The sequence below is a fragment of the Amblyraja radiata genome, chromosome 33, assembly GCF_010909765.2.
Source record: "Amblyraja radiata isolate CabotCenter1 chromosome 33, sAmbRad1.1.pri, whole genome shotgun sequence".
In the NCBI taxonomy this organism is placed as follows: Eukaryota; Metazoa; Chordata; class Chondrichthyes; order Rajiformes; family Rajidae; genus Amblyraja; species Amblyraja radiata.
This window is the reverse complement of record NC_045988.1, coordinates 28,917,534-28,938,965: the sequence shown is the minus strand read 5'-3', so window position 1 is coordinate 28,938,965 and position 21,432 is coordinate 28,917,534. Positions and strand designations below refer to the sequence as shown.

General features: G+C 44.2%; 1 protein-coding gene across 4 annotated transcripts in view; it reads right to left on the bottom strand.

Annotated features, from left to right (window-relative positions):
* The window catches only part of arhgap32 (Rho GTPase activating protein 32), a 539,690-nt gene that overhangs the window by 506,094 nt on the left and 12,164 nt on the right, over window positions 1-21,432 (bottom strand). The gene's annotated exons all lie outside the window — the stretch shown is intronic.

The window sequence follows — 21,432 nt, the reverse complement described above, 5'->3', positions numbered from 1 at the left end:
ACGGGGGGACACCAGTCGAATAAGCAGACACTTGACTTCCCCCATGCCACCACTACAATGAGCAGAATTGCATGCAGAATTGCATGATGTTTTATGCTGTGCGTTTGTCACTGAGTCACATTCCAAAGATGTTAGGCATGGTCAGAGATACAGTCAATACACGTTACCACAGGATGCGTCTGAGCTTGTCTCTTGTCAATTAGTAGACACATTTCAAAGGCATCTTATCACAGGGCACGAAATTAGCGGTTGCCCGGGTGCCATTGACCACCCAAAGTGCCGCCGGGCAACCTAAACGCCGAGTAATTTTGCCCGGCTTGGCACTGCAGATACTGGTTATACCGAAGATAGGCACAAAAAATTGGAGTAACTCAGCAGGTCAGGCAGCATCTCTGGAGAAAAGGAACGTGAAGCTTCGTTTCGTCGGCGGCTGTTGTGCGGGGCAGATACTAGGTGCAGGGTGACAATGGGTCGGAGCGAATGACGGGCCCCGCACAGCGGCAGCAACTCCATCTCCTCCTCCCGCACCCCGCCCGCCCTGATAGCGGCCGCTGCCTGCCACTCTGCCAACGGCGTCTCTCTCTCTCTATCCCTCTCGCCCTCTCTCTCCCGCCCTCTCTCTCTCCCGCCCTCTCTTCAGTCCTCACTGACATCCCCTGTACACCACTCCCTATCTACCCCCCAATCTATTAATCCTGTGCTGATCACCCTATCCACCTCGCATTGATTCTCCTGCCACCCATCCATCCATCCTACACTGGTCCCCCAATTCATCCTGTAATGATCCCCACCATTCATCCTGTACTGATCCCCTCATTCATCCTCTACTGATCCCCTCATTCATCCTCTACTGATCCCTTCATTCATCCTCTACTGATCCCCCATTCATCCTGTACTGATCTCCCCCCCCCCCATTCATCCTGTACTGATCCCCTCATTCATCCTGTAGTGATCACCCATTCATCCTGCACAGACCCTCCGATCCACACTGTACTGACCCTCCCCCATCCATCCTGTACTGATCCACCCCCCCCCCCCATCCATCCTGTACTGATCCCCCCATTTAAGAAGAATGGGGGCAACAGTCTGAAGAAGGGTCTCGACTCAAAACGTTGCCTATTTCCTTCGCTCCATAGATGCTGCCTCACCCGCTGAGTTTCTCCAGCATTTTTGTCTACCCCCATTCATCCTGTACTGAACCCCCATTCATTCTGTACTGATCCCTCCCCCCATCCATCCCGTTCTGATCCCCCATTCAACACCACTGACACTCCCCCATGCTCTCCCCTCACAATTTTACATACTCCAACCAACACGTACTAATTCACCTGCCTCAATCCATCCACACCACACCACACCGATTGCCTTCTCATTTTTGTTTGGAAGTGGAAAGAACAAATGGAAATTGCAATGTGTAAAAAGAGTTGAGATACTGTATTATAATTTTGCTGCATGTCATTGTGGTATATATCATGTCTTGATTGGTGAATATGTTTAGTTTGTGACTTTATTTGAAGCAGAAAAAATATGTGAATGCTTCATTGAGCATAATTCCGACTGGTAACTACGCACTTCGTCCGAGCACATTATCGCACGCGTCATGCAAACCGTCTTAAATGACCACCTAAACTGTCATTTCGCAACCTAAAAAGCTGCCGAGGTTACCCGGCTGACAACAGAGAAAAAAAATTAAGTGAGTGCCCTGTTGGTACTTTCAAGACAGGACATCTCAAAGGCATCGGTCATTGTCTCAAATACGGTCATTGTCTCAATATACACTAAGACAAGTCTGAGCTTCTCTCTCTCATCAATTGGTAGACAAATTTCAACGGTATCGGTCATTGTCTCAATACACAACAACCCGAGGCAAATCCGGGCTTGTCTCTCTCTCTCTTATCAATCCACTGGAAAAGGCCTGCTTGAGACGAAATAAGCTATAACCTAGTTCAGGATTCCCATTATATATCTTCTATATTACTAAATCTCTGTTCTTGACCGCTTTTGGCCGTCTGTGCTGCGATTATCGAAAGAACGCCGCCACCTACGGCCGTCATTTTTGGCCACCTCGCTCAGAGCCCCCCTCCGCCGCATGTGTGCCGAGGATTTTTCCCGTCGATTAAAAATGACAGAGATATTCATGTTTTTACAAAATTCCCCATTCTCTCTGCTGCCCCCGCTGGCGGCAGGGGGGAGGGACTATAAAACCAGGAAGCGGTGTGCCTCACTCACTCTTCAAGATGGAGGAAGGCAGAGGGTCACGTTTCTCTGAGCTGTGAATAACACTGAACACATGTTTACTCAAATGTGAGTGCCCTTAGTGGTTCTAAAATGCTTGCAAAAAGTATCTATTGGTTCTAAAATATTTGCAAAAAGTGTCTATTGGTTCTAAAATGCTTGCAAAAAATATCTATTGGTTCTAAAGCTTGCAAAAAATGTCTATTGGTTCTAAAATGCTTGCAAAAAATGTCTATTGGTTCTAAAGCTTGCAAAAATGTCTATTGGTTCTAAAGCTTGCAAAAATGTCTATTGGTTCTAAAGCTTGCAGAAAATGTCTATTGGTTCTAAAATGCTTGCAAAAAATGTCTATTGGTTCTAAAGCTTGCAAAAAATGTCTATTGGTTCTAAAGCTTGCAAAGAAATGTCTATTGGTTCTAAAATGTTTGCAAAAAGTGTCTATCGGTTCTAAAATGTTTGCAAAAAGTGTCTCTTTTCATTCTATAATGCTTGCAGAATGTGTCTTTTTTGGTTCTAAAATGCTTGCAAAAAAAGTCTATTGGTTCTAAAATGCTTGCAAAAAAAGTCTATTGGTTCTAAAATGCTTGCAAAAAATGTCTATTGGTTCTAAAGCTTGCAAAAAAATGTCTATTGGTTCTAAATGCTTGCAAAAAGTGTCTATTGGTTCTAAATGCTTGCAAAAAGTGTCTATTGGTTCTAAAATGTTTGCAAAAAGTGTCTATTGGTTCTAAAATGTTTGCAAAAAGTGTCTATTGGTTCTAAAATGTTTGCAAAAGGTGTCTCTTTTGGTTCTACAATGCTTGCAGAATGTGTCTTTTTTTGCTTCTACAATGTTTGCAAAAAGTGTCTCTTTTGTTTCTACAATGCTTGCAAAAAATGTCTATTGGTTCTAAAGCTTGCAAAAAAATGTCTATTGGTTCTAAAGCTTGCAAAAAAATGTCTATTGGTTCTAAAGTGTATGTGCACGTCGTCTGTCTGCGTGCGTATGTATGAGTTGCTGTGTCTGTGTAAGTGTCTATGGATGAGTGTGTGAGTGTCTGTGTATGAGTGTGTGTATGTGTGAGTGTCTGTGTATGTGTGTGTGTGTATGTGTGAGTGTCTGTGTATGTGTGTGTGTGTATGTGTGTGTGTTTAACTGTGTCTGTGTATGAGTGTCTGTATGTGTGTCTGAGTGTGTGTCTGCGTGAGTGTCTGCGTGAGTGTGAGTGTGTGTGTGTGTGGAGAGCCACTAAGAGTGCATGGGGGGGAGATTGAGGGGAGATGGACTGAATACGTGTGGGGGAGGGGAATGGCATGGAGCAGATTGGGGGGGGGGGGAGAAGGGAAGAGGGGTGACTGAGTGAACTACCACCACCAGCTGTGAGTGACTGGGCTGCCAGCCCACCAGCCATGAGTAAGTGAAATGCCAGCCCACCAGCTGTAAGTGACTGAAGTGCCAGCCCACCACCCATGACTTAGTGAACTGCAAGTCCAAAAATCCATTCAGTCCACAATGTCCATACTAGCCCATTGGAAACCAGTTCCTTCAGTGCACAACAGCCTGAGTGACTGAGCTGCCCGGCCAGAGTGACTGAGCTGCCCGGCCAGAGTGACTGAGCTGCCAGCCCAAGAATCCATTCAGCCCACAATGTCCATACTAGCCCTCTGGAAGCCAGTCCCTTTGACCCACAATACACATACTAGCGCTCCAGAAACCCCCCCCCCCCCCCCCCCCCCCCCCCCCCCCACTGGCCAGCAATATTGGAATTGGTGGAGAGGTGGAATATTGCGTTGGGGGACCAGCCTTCCCGTGTGATGCTGGGACCCAACGGGTCCCACTTAGTCTAGTCTTTTATATATTTTAAAGCATTTTCATGTGCACGTGAACATCTGTCTCACCTGGATGGACTACTGGGGTCCATGGATGGAGGCGAGCGAGAAGATATAGGGTCAGGTGTTACATCTCTTGTGGTAGCTGGTGAAAGTACCTTGGGAGGGGAAGGTTGGGTGGGAAGAGTTAAGTAAACCAAGGAGTTGCCGAGAGAGCGGTCTCTGCAGAAGACAGAAAGGGATCACATTGGAGATGACGGAAATGCTGGAGGATGATGCATTGGATATGGAGACTGGTGGGGTAAAGACGAGGGAAATACTATCCTTAAATCAAAACGCTGGAGTAACTCAGGTGTGGGTGTGCGCAAGCAGGTGTGTGTGCGCGCGCAAGCAGGTGTGTGCGCGCAAGCAGAATGATTAGCCTTGACTTCAGATAGTGAAGACGGTTGTGAATGATTGCAACAGCATCTGGATAGATTGGCCAGGAGGGCTGATTAATGGTTGATGGAATTTAATACAGAGAAGTGTGAGGATGCATTTTGGGACATCTAACAAGGGCAGGGCCTACACAGTGAACGGTAGGCTCTAGAGCAGAGTTACCTAGGACTGCAGGTACATGGGTCAAAAATGTTTTTAACACATTGGCCTTCATGAGTCAGGGTATTGAGTATAGAAGTTGGGAAGCAGACACAAAATGCTGGAGTAACTCAGTATGACAGGCAGCATCTCTGGGGAGAAAGGGTGACGTTTTGGGTCAAGACCCTTCTGAAATAGTCACAACATCACCCATTCCTTCTCTCCAGAGATGCTGCCCGTCCCGCTGAGTTACTCCAGCATTTTGTGTCTACCTTCGATTTAAACCAGCATCTGCAGTTCTTTCCTACACATAGAAGTTGGGAGATCATGTTGCAGTTGTATAAGATGTTGGTGAGACCACTTTAGAATATTGTGTTCAGGTCTGGGCACTATGCTAAAGGAAAGATATTATCAAGCTTGAAAGGGTTCAGAGAAGGTTTACGAGGATGGTGCCAGGACTAGAGGGTGCTAAAGGTAGAGGATGAGTAGGCTGGGTCTCTATTCCTTGGAGCGCAGGAGAATGAGGGATGATCTTATAGTATAGAGGTGTATAAAATCATGAGTGGAATAGATCTGGTGCACAGAGTCTCTTGCCCAGAGTAGGGGAATCGAGGACCAGAGGACATAGGTTCAAGGTGAAGGGGAAAAGATTTAATAGGCCTCAGGGGTAACTTTTTCACACAAATGATGGTGGGTGTATGGAACAACCTGCCAGACGGCTGCCTACTTGAGGCTGAGACTATCCCAACATTTAAGAAACAGTTGGACAGGTATATGTAGGACAGGTTTGGAGGGATCTGGACCAGGCACAGGCAGGTGGGACCATTGTAGCTGGAACATGTTGGCCAGTGTGGGCAGGTTGGGCCGAAGGGCCCGTTTCCACACTATCACTCTATGACTCAATTTCATTAAATGGCAAAGCAGAGGTAAGCTCGAGCCCGATATAGTTAAGTAAGTTTCTATTTAGCCAAAGGATGGTGGGATCACAGAAGAGCTGCTTGCTTTGATCAAATGCTGATAATACAGCAGCATTGTCCACGGGTTTAACAATAGTATATCCTTGTGATGAGAAGTGGATATTTCACACACACCCTTTCCTAACCTCTAAGCAGGTAGGCTGCTAATACTTCAGTGGCACACACCGTAAATCTTCATTCATTTGGCACACTCCCTATTTTGGTGGGGCTGGTTGAATAGATTTTCCTGACTAATGGATGATATTTCTATTAATATCCCAACACAGTTTTAATGCAACCTGCCCCAGCATGCTCAAAAGGAGCATGGGATAAAGAGCTGGCTAAGTTTAAAGGCAGCGCTGGAAAAACAATCCCATTGCATTTACGGGTGCACTAGAAACAGGACCCTGGTGATTCTAAAGTACAGGATGCATCACTGTTAGCCAGATGGCGACCGACTAGCAGTTTAAATAATTAGATAGCAGATCAGAGTTTTACTGTAGTTAGAAATAAACATAAATCATAGAAAATTCAAGAGGGGGCTGCAGTTGAAAAGCACTATCCAATCAATAATCACCCTCTTCAGCTCAAGACCTGGTCCGAGAGGTCATTGCCCCGCAAGAACACGAATTGTTGTGTGTGATGATGGGTTCGGCTCCATCACCCATTACTCCACTGTACTTTCTTTCTATCCTCTAATTGAGAGACCCTTATCACAATTATGCCTATGCCCTTCTAAATCCCCACCATGAATAAGAAAAATAATAAATTGTGCAATCTGGATTAGGTTGAACTCAATATTTCTAATGTAAGCATTAAAACAGATTGTGTCATCAAAGCCCCATTCTCAGCAGACTTTCATCACAGACGGATCTCCATCCTTGCACCTCCCCACATTTAAAGCAATTTTCTCAAACATCTTCTAGCCTACCTTGCATTCCATAATCTCAAAACCAAGTTCAAGGAGGCATCAAATGCTGAGTCCAAATAAAGATTTGGCAACCATAAGACTGAGACAAAACAAAACTATTGCTCACCGTCACTGTGTAAACATAAACTCGCTAGTCTTGGTAACTGCAGTACGTGGCTAAAGAACATTTTATGATTTCACTTTTGAGAAAAATTATGAATTTGCCTCAAGGTTCTAACCTTCATCCCTAATAATCCCCCAGATCATTCATTGCAATTGAAGACAACACTCACTTCAAATCCAAGCTTTACACTTTCACTCCAACCTCAATTCTGACCACAAATTATGTCATTAATTTCTAAGATGTGTCCTTGGTTTCTCTGGTTCAACAATTACAAATCCGAAACAACTAGAAACTGTGGGTACTAGTTACAACACCACTTCCAGCTGCTTGCTCAATGAATTTACCACCTCATGACCTCAACATCCTGTTCAATTCAAAGCCACATTCAAGCCTAGGTGGAATAATCAGTATACAACTTATTTAGATATTTCTGAGTTGGATTTAGTTAGGTAGACACAAAATGCAGGAGTAACTCAGCGGGACAGACGGCATCTCTGGAGAGAAGGAATGGGAGACGTTTCGGGCCGAGACCCTTGTTCAGACCTTCAAATCTTCAGAATTTAGTTTATTTTAGTTTTGCTTAGAGACACAGCATGGAAACAGACCCTTTGGCCCATCGAGTCTGCGCCAACCAGCGATCCCCGCACGCTAATATTGCACACATTAGGGACAATTTTACCAAGCCTATGAGCCTACAATGTACAGCCTACAACCTATAATGTACAAATCTTCCTTCACAAATAACCCAGTGGTAGTATTGACTTGCTTGGAGTGTGGAGAAAACCGGAGCGCCCAGAGGAAGATTTGGAGAGGAAGCAGAAGAGGTTTACCTGCCTGCATTAAAGGGTATTAGCTACAAGGATAGATTTGACAGACTTGGATTGTATTTTTCTGGAATGCTAGTTAGAGCTCTCACAGAAAACCCATGCAGGTCACAGGGAGAGCGTATAAACTCCATACAGACAGCACCCGTAGTCAGGATCAAAACCAGATCTCCGGCGCTGTAAGGCAGCAACTCTACCGCTGTGCCAGCGTGCCGTCCTGCGAGGTTGAACTTCTGATCCTCAACTTCAAATCTTGCCATAACCTACCCTATGCCAACTTCAGAATCTTCTCAAGCCCCCCAACTTAATAATGCTTTGTTTTTTCCTCTGTTCTGATAGATTAAGGTCATTTATGCTGTATCTACATTTCCCTTCCCTTTGGAATTCTCCTCTGAGACTCATACAACTTACATCACTTTGCTTAGTTTCACCTTGCTCAGCAACTTCTGTTCCTGCGCTGTAAAACATTCTACAAAACCTTTGGCTAAATTCTACTCTTTATTTTCATTAGTGCAGACCAACAATCTGTATCTCTCATATCAAACAAAGTCGAAAATTTGTCATTTATGAAACATTGGAGAAACCGCTCAGCAATGTTTTAGAAATTATCACCTTTCAAAATATACTGAAGCATTATTTTCACTTGCCTACCTGGATCCCTCTTTTTCCTCACCCGCTAACTCCCCGCAACATAATTGTTGATCAACGCAGGGCATTTAAGGGCTCGGGCTTAAAATCCTAAACTGAGCCTTGATTTGAAGTTCACCAAATTATACCGTCCTTTTTTGGTATGAAATAAGGATGTCGGAAATATTACCTTTAGTAACTTGTCTGTGCTAAAAATAACAGAATTAACAAGTAATCACAGGAAAAAAAGGCTGCAACTAAAGCTGGAGCAAGATTTGTTATACGAAGTGAAAAGCAAAGGACCATTTTTTTTAGGCATTTGCGTGCAGAACAAATCCACCCTGTGCACACCAGGTAATTTTGACGACAACCTCAATCCCAAACACAGCTGTTGATATGTGTTGATTTTGCTAAGCCAAGCAGCACCTGAGCTGTACCTCTAACCTGGGAACCAAGGATGTCAATGTAACCAAGCTAAAGCCTTTGTTAAATTATTCAGACAGTCCCGACCAAAGATCCTATGACCTTATGGTTAATGTAGCGTCGACAGTTTTTCCCTAATTGCCATTGACAAGGTGACTCTTGAACACCTGTAATTTGTGACGTTACTTCCTTGTTATTATTAGGTAAGAGGTTCCAGAATTTTCCCAGAACAGTGAAAGTACATCATTTTTGATGAAGGACTGTGTGCAACTACAAAGGTGACTTGAAAGTGCTGGTGTTCCAGTACTGGTATTCCAGTACACTTGCTGTAGTTACCCCTGCAGACGAGAACATGAGTAAGCTTTCAGAGGTGTTATCCAGGTAGTCTTGATGCAATGCATCGCCTCAATGAAAATGTTCACGTTTGCTTTCCTCAGTAGAAAATGTCAAATTAACACATCAAGAGATGCGTGGGAACAAGTGTCTAAAGCAACCTTCATTGAGTCACACTACGCCTACTCTGAACTGGAAGCATGTAAATCCTCTATCATCCCACCCCCCATCACGCAGCCATGAATATTTAAACAACTCAAACAAGATTCAGTCCTATTAAAAAACCAGCCCATCATTAATTTGGCACTGAGCTTCTACACTAGTTATACAGTGCCCTCCGCAATGTTTGGGAAAAAGACCCATTTATTTACTCCACAATTTTAGATTTGTAATAGGAAAAAAATCACGTGGTTAAAATGCACATTGTCAGATTTTATTAAAGGTCATTTTTATACATTTTGGTTTCGCCATGTAGAAATTACAGCTGTGTTTATACATAGTCCCCCCCCCCCCCCCCCCCCCCCCCCATTTCAAGGCACCATAATGTTTGGGACACATGGCTTCACAGGTGTTTGTAATTGCTCAGGTGTGTTTAATTGCCTCCTTAATGCAGGTATAAGAAAGCTCTCAGCACCTAGTCTTTCTTCCAGTCTTTCTATCACCTTGGGAAACTTTTATTGCTGTTTATCAACACGTGTACCACAGTTGTGCCAATAAAAGTCAAAGAAACCATTATGTGACTGAGAACCAAGAATAAAACTATTAGAGACATCAGCCAAACCATAGGCTTACCAAAATCAACGGTTTGGAACATCACTAAGAAGAAAGAAAGCACTGGTGAGCTTACTAATTGCAAAGGGACTGGCAGGCCAAAGAAGAACTCCACAGCCGATGACAGAATTCTCTCTATTAAAAAGTAAAATCCCCAATCACCTGTCTGACAGATCAGAAACACTCTTCAGGAGTCAGGTGTGGATTTGTCAATGATCACTATCCGCAGAAGACTTCATGAACAGAAATACAGAGGCTATACTGCAAGATGCAAACCACTGGTTAGCTGCAAAAATAGGATGGCCAGATTACAGTTTGCCAAGAAGTACTTAAAAGAGCACCCACAGTCCTGGAAAAAGATCTTGTGGAGAGATGAGACAAAGATTAACTTATATCAGAGTGATGGCAAGAGCAAAGTATGGAGGAGAGAAGGAAATGCCCAAGATCCAAAGCACACCACCTCATCTGTGAAACACGGTGTTGTGGCCTGGGCATGTATGGCTGCTGAAGGTACTGGCTCGCTTATCTTCATTGATGAAACAATTGTTGATGGTAGTGGCATAATGAATTCTGAAGTGTATAGACACATCCTATCTGCTCGTTCAAATAAATGCCTCAAAAAATACATTGGCCAGCAGATCATTCCACATCATCCCAAACTTACTGCTCAAGCATCAAAGAAGTTTTTCCAAAGTTAAAAATTTGTCAATTCTTGAATGGCCACGTCAATCACCTGATCTGAACCCAATTGAGCATGCCTTTTATATGCTGAAGAGAAAATTGCAGGGGGCTAGCTCCCAAAACAAGCATAAGCTAAAGATGGCTGCAATACAGGCCTGGCAGAGAAGACACCCAGCAACTGGTGATGTCCATGAATCGCAGACTTCAATCAGTCATTGCATGCAAAGGATATGCAACAAAATACTAAACATGACTACTCTCATTTACATGACATTGCTGTGCCCCAGACATTATGATGCCCTGGTTCTTGGTCCTCCAAAATATTCCAAATGGAATTTAAACTGGAGGTGGCGGAAGGTGGACTTAAGCAAAAAAGGATTCTTGGAAAGAGATGCCTTAAATTTAGTTGTCTGGTTGAGTAACTATGGGAGGGCGAAGACTATTCAATGCTTTAATTGTGCAGGGGAAGAATGAATTGCTGTACACACCTGTCTTGGTAGCTGGTATCTCAAATTGGATCAAATGCCCTTGTCTGCTCCTAATAGGTCCTGAAATGGGGGGACTATGTAATTTCTACATGGTGAAACCAAAATGTATAACATTGACCTTTATTAAAATCTGTCAATGTGCACTTTAACCACATGTGATTTTTTTTCTATTACAAATCTCAAATTGTGGAGTACAGAGGCAAATAAAGAAATGATGGGTCTTTGTCCCAAACATTATGGAAGGCACAGTCAGTTTCAGTTCCTAATCACTGGAAAATAGCAAAGTTTAAAATTACTAAACAAAAAAACAAAACTCTGGAGGAACTCAGCAGGTCAGGCAGCATCTGTGGAGGGCATGGACAGGTGAAGTTTCGGGTCGGGAGCTTTCTTCAAACTGTGCGGGTAGGTTGGACAAAACCTTAGAAAGGAACAGTTAGATGGGACAAATCCTGGTAAGTGATAGGTGGATTTGATTGACACATGGGTGGAGTCAGTGACAAAAGGATTTGGAGTGACGAAAATATTAAATTCAGTGACCAGACCCTGCACAACTTACTGATCATACTCAAATGAATGATGGTAAGTACAGGGCAACACGTCCCTGTGAACTACCATGTCATCACACCACTTCCAGAAGTAAAATGGAAAACAGAGACCAATAGGCTCTTTAAAATGAGATTGTGGTTTGCATCGTGAAAAGGATAACTAGCAAGAACATAACCATAACTTTACAAAATGTAGTTGTAGCAAAATACATTGCCCTCCAATGGTATATTCACATATTTAATTTACAAATGTCCTATATACAAAAATAAGTTTACCGATTCCTCGGTTCGCAATGGCAATAACGGAGATCATTGGCCCATATCTCCTGAGGCCCAATCTGCAACTTAGAATTAAAAAAGTGCTGGAGTAACTGTGTCAGGCAGCATCTCTGCAGGACATAAATAGGTGACATCTTGGGTTGGGATTTGGGCACCAACTGCAGTGAAAGCTATAATCACTAATCCTTTGCACCAAATAGCAAGAAAGCAAGACCCAAAAAATGAATAGCCCTCAGCTGGTATAGAATAAACCCCCATCCCAGACTATGATAGAAGGGATAGAGCTCCGCCTCTTAAATTATAAAGTGGTACATTTTTTTAATTATCTCTGTATTCTTAGCGGAAGCAGTCACTGCGTAAGACGGAAAGGGGTGAGAATGGGAAGATATGATTAGTGGTGGGATCATGTTGGAGGTGACAAAAACGTCGAAGGATGATATGTTGGATGCACAGGCTGGTGGGGTGAAAGGTGAGAACTGGGGGAAATTTGTCCTTGTTGTGTATGGGGGAGGGAATATTAGAATAGAACTATGGGACACAGGAGACACGTGTGAGGGACCCATCTGTTGCAGAAGGGGGGGGGGGGAACCATATTCACTGAAGAATGAAGATTTCTCGGATGTCGTTGGTCTGAGTGATACAGCTTGGAAACAGGCCATTCGGCTCAACTTGCCCACACTGGCCAACATGTCCCAGCTACGCCAGTCCCATCTGCCCCGCATTTGGTCCATATCCCTCCAAACCAGTCCTATCCATGTACCTGTCTAACTGTTTCTTACACATTGGGATAGTTCCACCCTCAACCACCTCCTCTGGCAGCTTGTTCCATACGCCCAGCATTCTTTGTGAAAAAGTTATCCCTCAGATTCCTGTTAAATAGAAACATAGAAAATACATAGGCCATTCAGCCCTTCGAGCCAGCATGGCCATTCAATATGATCATGGCTGATTATCCAAAATCAGTACCCAGTTCCAGCTTTTTCCCCATATCCCTTTTTCCCTTAACCCCAAGAACTAAATCTAACTCTTGAAAACATCCAGTGAATTGGCCTCCACTGCCTTTTGTGGCAGAATATTCCAGATTCACAACTCTCTGGGTGAAAAGGTTTTTCCTCATCTCAGTCCTAATTGGCCTATACCTTATTCTTAAACTGTGACCCCCTGGTTCTGGACTCCCCCAACATCGGGAACATTTTCCTGCATCTACCCTGTCCAATCCATTAACATAGAAAATAGGTGCAGGAGGAGGACATTCGGAGACTGGCTGCGGAGGCCTCAAACAGGCCCCGACCTCGGGTGGTCTAGGAGGAGGAGGAAGACTGGACATTTTGGTGCCTTCCCGCACAGTGGAAAGTGTTGATTCTGCTCTGGGGGGATGTTCATGTTGAATCCTATAGTGTATTGTGTCTTTTTTATTGCAATCATGGCTGATCGTCCCCAATCAATAACTCGTGCCTGCCTTCTCCCCATATCCCTTGATTCCACTAGCCCCTAGAGCTCTATCTAACTCTCTCTTAAATCCATCCCGTGATTTGGCCTCCATTGCCTTCTGTGGCAGGGAATTCCACAAATAGTTCAGAATTTTATATGTTTCTATCATATCCCATCCCATCCTTCTAAATTCCAGCGAAGACAAGCCCAGTCGACTCATTCATCATATGTCAGTCCCGCCATCCTGGGAATTAACTTGGTGAACATATGCTGCGCTCCATCAATAGCAATAAAGTCCTTCCTCAAATTAGGATACCAAAATTGCACACAATACTCCAGGTGCAGTCTCACCAGGGCCCTGTACAACTGCAGTAGGATCTCCTTGCTCCTAAACCGAAATCCTCCCGCAAAGAAGGCCAATGTGCCATTGCTTTCTTCACTGCCTGCTGTACCTGCATGCTTGCTTTCAGTGACTGATGTGCAAGCACACTCAGGTCTTGTTGCACCTCCCCTTTTCCTAATCTGACACAATTCAGATAATAATCTGCCTTCTTGTTCTTGCCACCAAAGTGGATATCCTCACATTTATCCACAATGTACTGCATCTGCCATGCTTCTGCCCACTCACCCACACTATCCAAGTCACCCTGCAGCCTCATAGCATCATCCTCGCACCGCACATTGCCATCCAGCTTTGTGTCATCCGCAAACTTAGAGATGTCACATTTAATTCTCTCGTCTAAATCATTTATATTGTATGCAACTGGGGTCCCAGCACCGAGCCTTGTGGCATCCCACTAGTCACTGTCTGCCATTTTGAAAAGGACCATTTAATTCGTACTCTTTGCCTCCTGTCTGCCAACCAGTTCTCTATCCATGTTAATACCCCACCCCCAATACCATGTGCTCTAATTTTGCACACTAATCTCTTGTATGGGACCTTGTCAAAGGCTTTTTGAAAGTCCAGGTATACCACATCCACTGGCTCTCCCTTATCCATTCTACTTGTTACATCCTCAAAAAATTCCGAAAGATTAGTCAATCATGATCTCCCCTTCATAATCCTTGCTGACTTAGACCGATCCCGTCACTGCTTTCCAAATGCACTGCTATAACATCTTTAATAATCGACTGCAGCAGCTTCCCTACTACCGATGTAAAGCTAATGCCTCTGTCCAACTTAGGCGTTTTTTTTAGGCGACTAGGCTGTCGCCACATGGTTGCCGGGGTGACACCTGTATGATTGTGAGTAGTCTCCTCAGTTGCCCATGTTTCTGGTTGCAGATGGATTTTGAAATGTTCAAAACTTTTCCGCGACAGTTGGCTTGACGCCAATGAGCGCAGCTTGACTTCTCCTGACATAGGTTCTGTCGTAGGTTGTCGCCAGGATGACGTAGGTTGCCGCCAGAGCCGACTTAGTTTTTTTTGTTGTTAAAGTATGATTCAATTTCAAATTTTATGACGAAGGAGGGGTCCAGTCGCCGTTTTTTCGGCGACCTGCTACGACTATGACAGTCGCCAGCAGTCGCCTAAAAAATAGCCTATGTGGGACAGGCCCATAACTGGTCTAAAATTCAGTATTCTCTCTCCCTCTTTTCTTAAAAAGTGGAGTTACATTGGCTACCCTCCAGACCACAGGAACTGATCCAGTGTCGGGAGAACATTGAAAAATGATCAGCAATGCATCCACGATTTCTAGGGCCACCTCCTTGAGTACTCTGGGATGCAGACCATCAGGCTCTGGGAATTTATCTGCCTTCAGTACCAAAAGTTCACCTAACACCATTTTCTGACTAATGTGGATTCCCTTTAGTTCCTCCCTCCCACTAGATCCTCAGTCCTCTAGTATTTCTGGGAGATTGTTTGTGTATTCCTTAGTGAAGACAAAACCAAAGTACTTGTTTAACTGTTCTGCCATTTTCTTGTTTCCCATTATAAATGCAATGGGAATCTTTTCCACCACCTATGTCCTCTGGTCCCTAGGTGAACTCTGGGCAAGAGACTTTATGGATCTACCCCATCTATTCTTCTCATGATTTTATACACCTTTATAAGATCACCCCTCAACCGCCTGCACTCCAAGGAATAGTCTCAGCCTATTCAACCTCTCTATAGCTCAGACCCTCTAATCCTGGCAACATCCTCGTAAAATCTTCTCTGTACCCTTTCCAGCTTGACATCTTTCCTATAACATGGTGCCCAGAACTGAACACAATACTAAATACAGCCTCACCAACGAATTATACAACTGCAACATGGCATCCCAACTTCTAGAGTTAATACTCTGACTGATGAAGGTCAATGTGCTAAAAGCCCTTTTGACCACCCTATCTCCCTGCGACTCCAACACTAAGGTCAACTCCATGCACCAGCTCCTAGATCCTTCTGCTCTACAACACTCCTCAGAGCCCCACCATTCACTGTATAGCCCCTGCCCATGTTTTAGTTGCCAAAATGAAACAACTTACATTTCTCTGTGTTACATTCCATAATGTCCATGTATGGAATATCTCATCTTGGGAGCAAATGCGGTGGAGAAGGAGGAATTGCGAATAGAGGATAGCATGACTGCAAGAGGCAGGTGGGAAGAAGTGTAGTCCAGATAACAGAGTCAGTCGGTATAGTAGACCTCAGACGATAGTCCTGTGATGGAGACAGAGAGATCAAGAAAAGGGGAGAGGTGTCAAGGGGCAGTCCAGGTGAATTTGAGGGCAGGGTAGAAGTTGGCGGTGAGTTCCTCCAAGTTTTTATTATTCAAGATGGCCACTTTGGATTAGATGACCTTGACATCCTGGGAGCTATTAAAACGCATTCATCCAGATGCGGCAAATATTCCATAAGACCTAACTTGTGCCACGTGGATGATAGAAAGACTTTGTGCTGGCAGATAGAGTCTCTTGGTGGTGGTAATAAAGATGGTGGATGAACTGGTTGCCTAATTTTCATGGACTTTAGAATGTTTCTCAGAGCGATGAGGTGGCAAACATAAACCCACTATTTAAAAGGAAACGGAAACTATAGTCTAGTAGTCTGGCATTTATGTTAAGGAAGTGGTAACATGGCATTTTAAAAATAACAATGTCACCGCGTGCGGGAGTCTTAAGAGATTTCTGATGTAATAACTCCAAACTAAAGGCAAATCAGTTGATGTGGTTTATTTGGACTTTCAAGCGGCTTTTTCACGGGGCGACTTGACGCAAGAGTTAACCAGAGTTTAACATCGTGGGAACCTCGTGCGATAACAGTACGGCATTCGTGGACCACCGTGGAACACCGTAGCGCTAACGGCAGGTAATCGTGTAACTTGGTGACTCGGGAGAAAATTCAAGCAAGTTTGAATTTCTCCAAGAATGACTTGTACACTTGTGGTTGAGCATTGCAACATTATATGAACGTAGTGGCCAGTGCGATATCCGTGCGATATCCGTAATAACTCTTGCGGTTACCGTGGGAACTCCTGCGAACGGTGAACCCGGAAGCTGGACAGAGGGGACAGAAGGTGAGTAAAAATTGTCTTTTGTGGGATTGAATTTAAAAAATAAAGATTTGAATCCGCATATGGACATCAACTTATTCATGAGTTATGTTAATGAGATTCAAGAAAATAACTATAATCTTTAAAAGGGACTTTAAAAGGGACTTTATGGTCCGTGAGAATTTTTTCACATGTACTTCTTTGAGAGATACAGCTCGGAGTCCTCGCCGACTAGCGATCGATGCCTTTCCAAAGCAGGGTCCGGAACGCTACCAATCAATGTTCTCCAGAGACCCGTGTAAGGAGTGAACTGCACATGCTGGTTTAAACCGAAGACAGACACAAAAAGCTGGAGCTGGAGCTGGAGTAACTCAGCGAGTCAAGCAGCATCTCTGGAGAAAAATAGCTGATGTTTCGGGACGAGACACATCTTCAGACTCAATTCCGATTAAGATGTCTGAAGAAGGGTTCCGATTCGAATCGCCACCTATTCTTTTTCTCCAGAGATGCTGCCTGACCCGCTGACTTACTCCAGCTTTTTATGTTTTTCTTCCCAGATCTGACTTACCAGCTGAGTTACACCAACATTTTGTGTCCTTTTGTGCGTATTAACCAGCATCTGCAGTTCCTTTAGACATTACCTAACTTCAGATTTTAGAGATATAGCGCGGAAACAGGCCCTTCGGCCCACCGAGTCCGCGCCGACCACCTATTCTTATCCGGCTTCAGAACGGTTCTTCCTTCCATTCGTTTGGGCACTGGCCCGACCTACCAACCTACCTCAATGCGGACATTGGACTTTTTCCCCCTGGAACTGTCCTGAAAACATATATTCGGAACTCTGGTATTTTCCTCTTCGCTCTACCTGGTGTTCTTGTGCATGTGTCGGAGGGAACAGCAGATGCCGGTTTAAAGAGAATGCTGGAGTAACTCGACGGTTCAAAATGCTGGAGTAACTCAACGGGACATGCAGCATCTCTAAAGAGAAGGAACGGGTGACGTTTCGGGTCGAGGCCCTTCTTCAGACTGTACGTGGCTTGGTTATATTCATGTATAGCATTATCTGATATGATTGTATAGCACACAAACAAAAGTTTATTCCCTGCATAGAATCATACAGCGTAGAAACAGGCCCTTCGACCCAACTTGCCCACACCGACCAATATGTCCCATCTACACTAGTCCCACTTGCCCGCGTTTGGCCCATAACCATCTAAACCTATCCTATCCATGCTTCAGTCTAATGTGTCTTAAACATTGCGACAGTACCTGCCTCAACTACCTTAACGGATAGCTCATTCCATACACCCACCACCCTTTGCGTAAAATAGTTACCCCTTAGGCTCTCATTAAATCATTCCCCCCGAACCTAAACCTGTATCTGCTGGTTCTCGATATGAGACAATAATAACAAACCAAAGCTAGTTAGGACATCAACGGGGAGATCCTGGATAAACCCAAGGTAGCCACAAAATGGAGGAACTCAGTGCAACAGGCAGCATCTCTGGGGAGAAGGAATGGGTGACATTTCGGGTCGAGACCCTTCTGATATGCTGCCTGTCCCGCTGAGCTACATGTTGTGTCTATCTTTGTTTTAATCCAGCATCTGCAGTTCCTTCCTGGCCGAACCCGATTGAAAGATGAGAGGCTGGGCGATAGAGCACTGGGTGTGACAAGGATCAGGCTTCAATAAGCAAAGTAAAGAGAGGTGGCAATGTTATGGAAATGAAGCGGGTAATCCGAGTGATGGCGAGACGGTATCCTCTAATGTGTCGGAAAGAACTGTAGATGTTGGTTTGCGCCGATGATAGACACAGTAATACTGGAGACAGACATAAAATACTGGACGGGCAGCATCTGGATAAAAGGAATGGGTGACGTTTCGGGACGAGACTCTGAAGAAGGGTCTCGAACAGAAACGTCACACATTCCTTCTCTCCAGAGATGCTGCCCGTCCCGCTGTGTTACTCCAGCATTTCGTGTCTATCTTCCGTATGCTCTGTGATGGTCATCTCGGAGTCAAGTGGCAACTCTGGTCTGTAGACACGAGGAACTGCAGACGCAGGAATCACGAGCAAAACACAGAGCGTTGGACGAGCCTGACCCTTTGAGTTCCTCCATCACTTTGTGTTGAAGTCAGGTCTGGACATTGCTTGGCTCAGTCTCAGGCGCCGGCTAACTAGGAAGGTCGAGTCAAAGTCCAGCACTAACACTCAAGAAATAACGTTTGCGGCCTGATGTTCCCAATATTTAATTGAAATCATTAATAAAGTAAATAAATAGATACCAGTCTAATCAGTATCTACGGGATTGGACAGGCTAAGTGCAGGAAGAATGTTCCCGATGTTGGGGGAGTCCAGAACCAGGGTCCCAGTTTTACAGTCTACCGTGGGAACTCTTTAACTCAGTAAAGTAAAGTAAAGTAAAGTAGCCTTTATTGTCATATCAGCGCACAGGCAGCAGTTGATTGTTGCTCTATTTAGTTTCCCAGGGGGTCGGGACGGGACTGGAGTTGGGAGGGAAAGGTGGGGGAGTCGAGGGAGAGGAGGGGGAGACAGATGGGGGTGTCTTCATTTACTGGCGGCGCGTGTCTGAAACAGGCAGGTGAGATTTCACATCCACCTTGTGTGTGCCTCTCTCTCTCTCTCTCCCTCCCTCCCTCTTACACAGGCTGAGAGACTCTGCCTCTGTGAGTGTACGTCTCTTTCTCCCCCTCTCCCACACACAGTAAGACCGAGGTACTGTGCTCAGTCCATCTGTGTCTCCCACATACACAGTAAAACATGTCTCCAAATGAGCCAATTCAACCAAGGGAGGATATTTATAGTGTGTGAAAAAAAAGTGACATCATTTGTGCCACGTGAGGATTTAACAACACTTCACAATGTTCATTCAAGATTTAACGTGAAAGCTCAGGAGACGGACAAGTCACTCGCACAAATAACAGAAATGCCGAGTACCGTGGGAACTCTTTATCTACCCCCCGTTATATCGTGTGATATCGTGCTAGACCACGACCATTTCACTCTGGTTACATCTTGCGTCAAGTCGCCCCGTGAAAAAGCCGCATCAAAATCCCTGCCATACGATTTGCAGAAAGGGTATACAAGGGAATTAGAGCATGTAACATTGGGAGGAAATGCACAAAATGGATTGAGGTTTGTTAAACATCAGAAATATTAATGGGAAAAAGCAGGTCATTTTCAAGTTTAAAAAAACTGCTGGAGGAATTGAGTGGGTCAGACAGCATCTGTGCAGAGAAATGGATAGACAACATCTTGGGTCGGGAACCTACCTCTGACTTTTATTTTCAGCATATGCAGTCTCTTATGTCTATTTTCATGTTGGCAATCTAAGGTCAGTAAGGTGATGGGGTCCCAACTGTTTAAATCAATAATTCAAAATATGATATCAGGACAAATATAAGCTTGCAAGCAATACAAAGTTGGGTTGTAGAGTAGGATGTGAGAAGGATGCAGAGGTTTTGGGGGGTTAAGATAGATTAAGTGTATGAGCAAGTAAAAGGCAAAACTTTTTCACCCAGAAAAAAACGTTTTCACCCAGAGAGTTGTGAATTTGTGGAATTCCCTGCCACAGAGGGCAGTGGAGTTCAAGTCACTGGATGGATTTAAGAGAGTTAGATAGAGCTCTAGGGGCTAGTGGAATCAAGGGATATGGGGAGAAGGCAGGCACAGGTTATTGATTGGGGACGATCAGCCATGATCACAATGAATGGCGGTTCTGGCTCGAAGGGCCGAATAGCCTCTTCCTGCACCTATCTTCTATGTATCTATGAATACATTTATGCCTTTATATAAAAAGGTATTATGTAAAGGTGTAAATGTAAAGTGGAATCTAAAGTGCAGACATGTAAGGTCACACATAGCATACAAAAGCAGTACATTTTTCATATCATGTGACATTGATAGATGCTGATGTTTAGAGGGATCTGGATTTTCTTGAATAGCGGTCAAAAAACTTGCAAACCCCGCAAATAATTAGGAAAATAAATAAGATGACGAGTACTGGAGATACAAGAAACTGCTGATGCTGGTTTACAAAATAAGATAGTGCTGGAGGACACACTTTGTGTAAGTCTTGTCCTACCAAGGAAGGATAAAAGAACAGAGGCAATGCAGTGAGAGACCACCAGACCTGCAGCTGGGCCTGTACTACTGAATTTTTACACAATGTGTGATCACATTGAAACAGTCTTGCATTTAGACAGGGTTTAGAAGGGTTTCGACCCGAAACGTTGCCTATTTCCTTAGAAGGGTTTCAACCCGAAACATTGCCCATTTCCTTCAGAAGGGTTTCGACCCGAAACGTTGCCTATTTCCTTAGAAGGGTTTCGACCCGAAACGTTGCCTATTTCCTTCGCTCAGTCTGAAGAAGGGTTTTGAACCGAAAAGTTGCCTATTTCCTTCGCTCCATAGATGCTGCCTCACCCGCTGAGTTTCTCCAGCATTTTTGTCTACCTTGCATTTAGACAGAGTGGGTGCACAGATATAATGGAAACAGGCACTTTGGCGCAACTCGCCCATGTCCACCAGATTTTATAAAGTTAAAATCCCACTTGCCTGTGTTTGCAAAATATCTCTCAACAAGTTCCCTATCCATGTACTTGTCTAAACGTCTTTTAAACATGGTAATTGTACCAACTCTACAGCTTCCTCTGGCAGCTCATTCCTTATATGCGCCACCCTCCACGTGAAGAAATTGCCCATCAGGTCTCTTAAATCTTTCACCTCTCACCCTAAACCTAAGCTTTCTAGTTTTGCACTCCTCTTGGGAAAAAGACTAAAAATAAATTTAAATGGTTTTATTTATTTTTTAATCACCTTTTCTATGCCTCTCAATTTTGTATACTTCCATAAGATCACCCCCCAGCTTGCTGTGCTCCAGGGAAAAGAGTCCTAGGCTATCCAGCTCAAATCATCCTGGT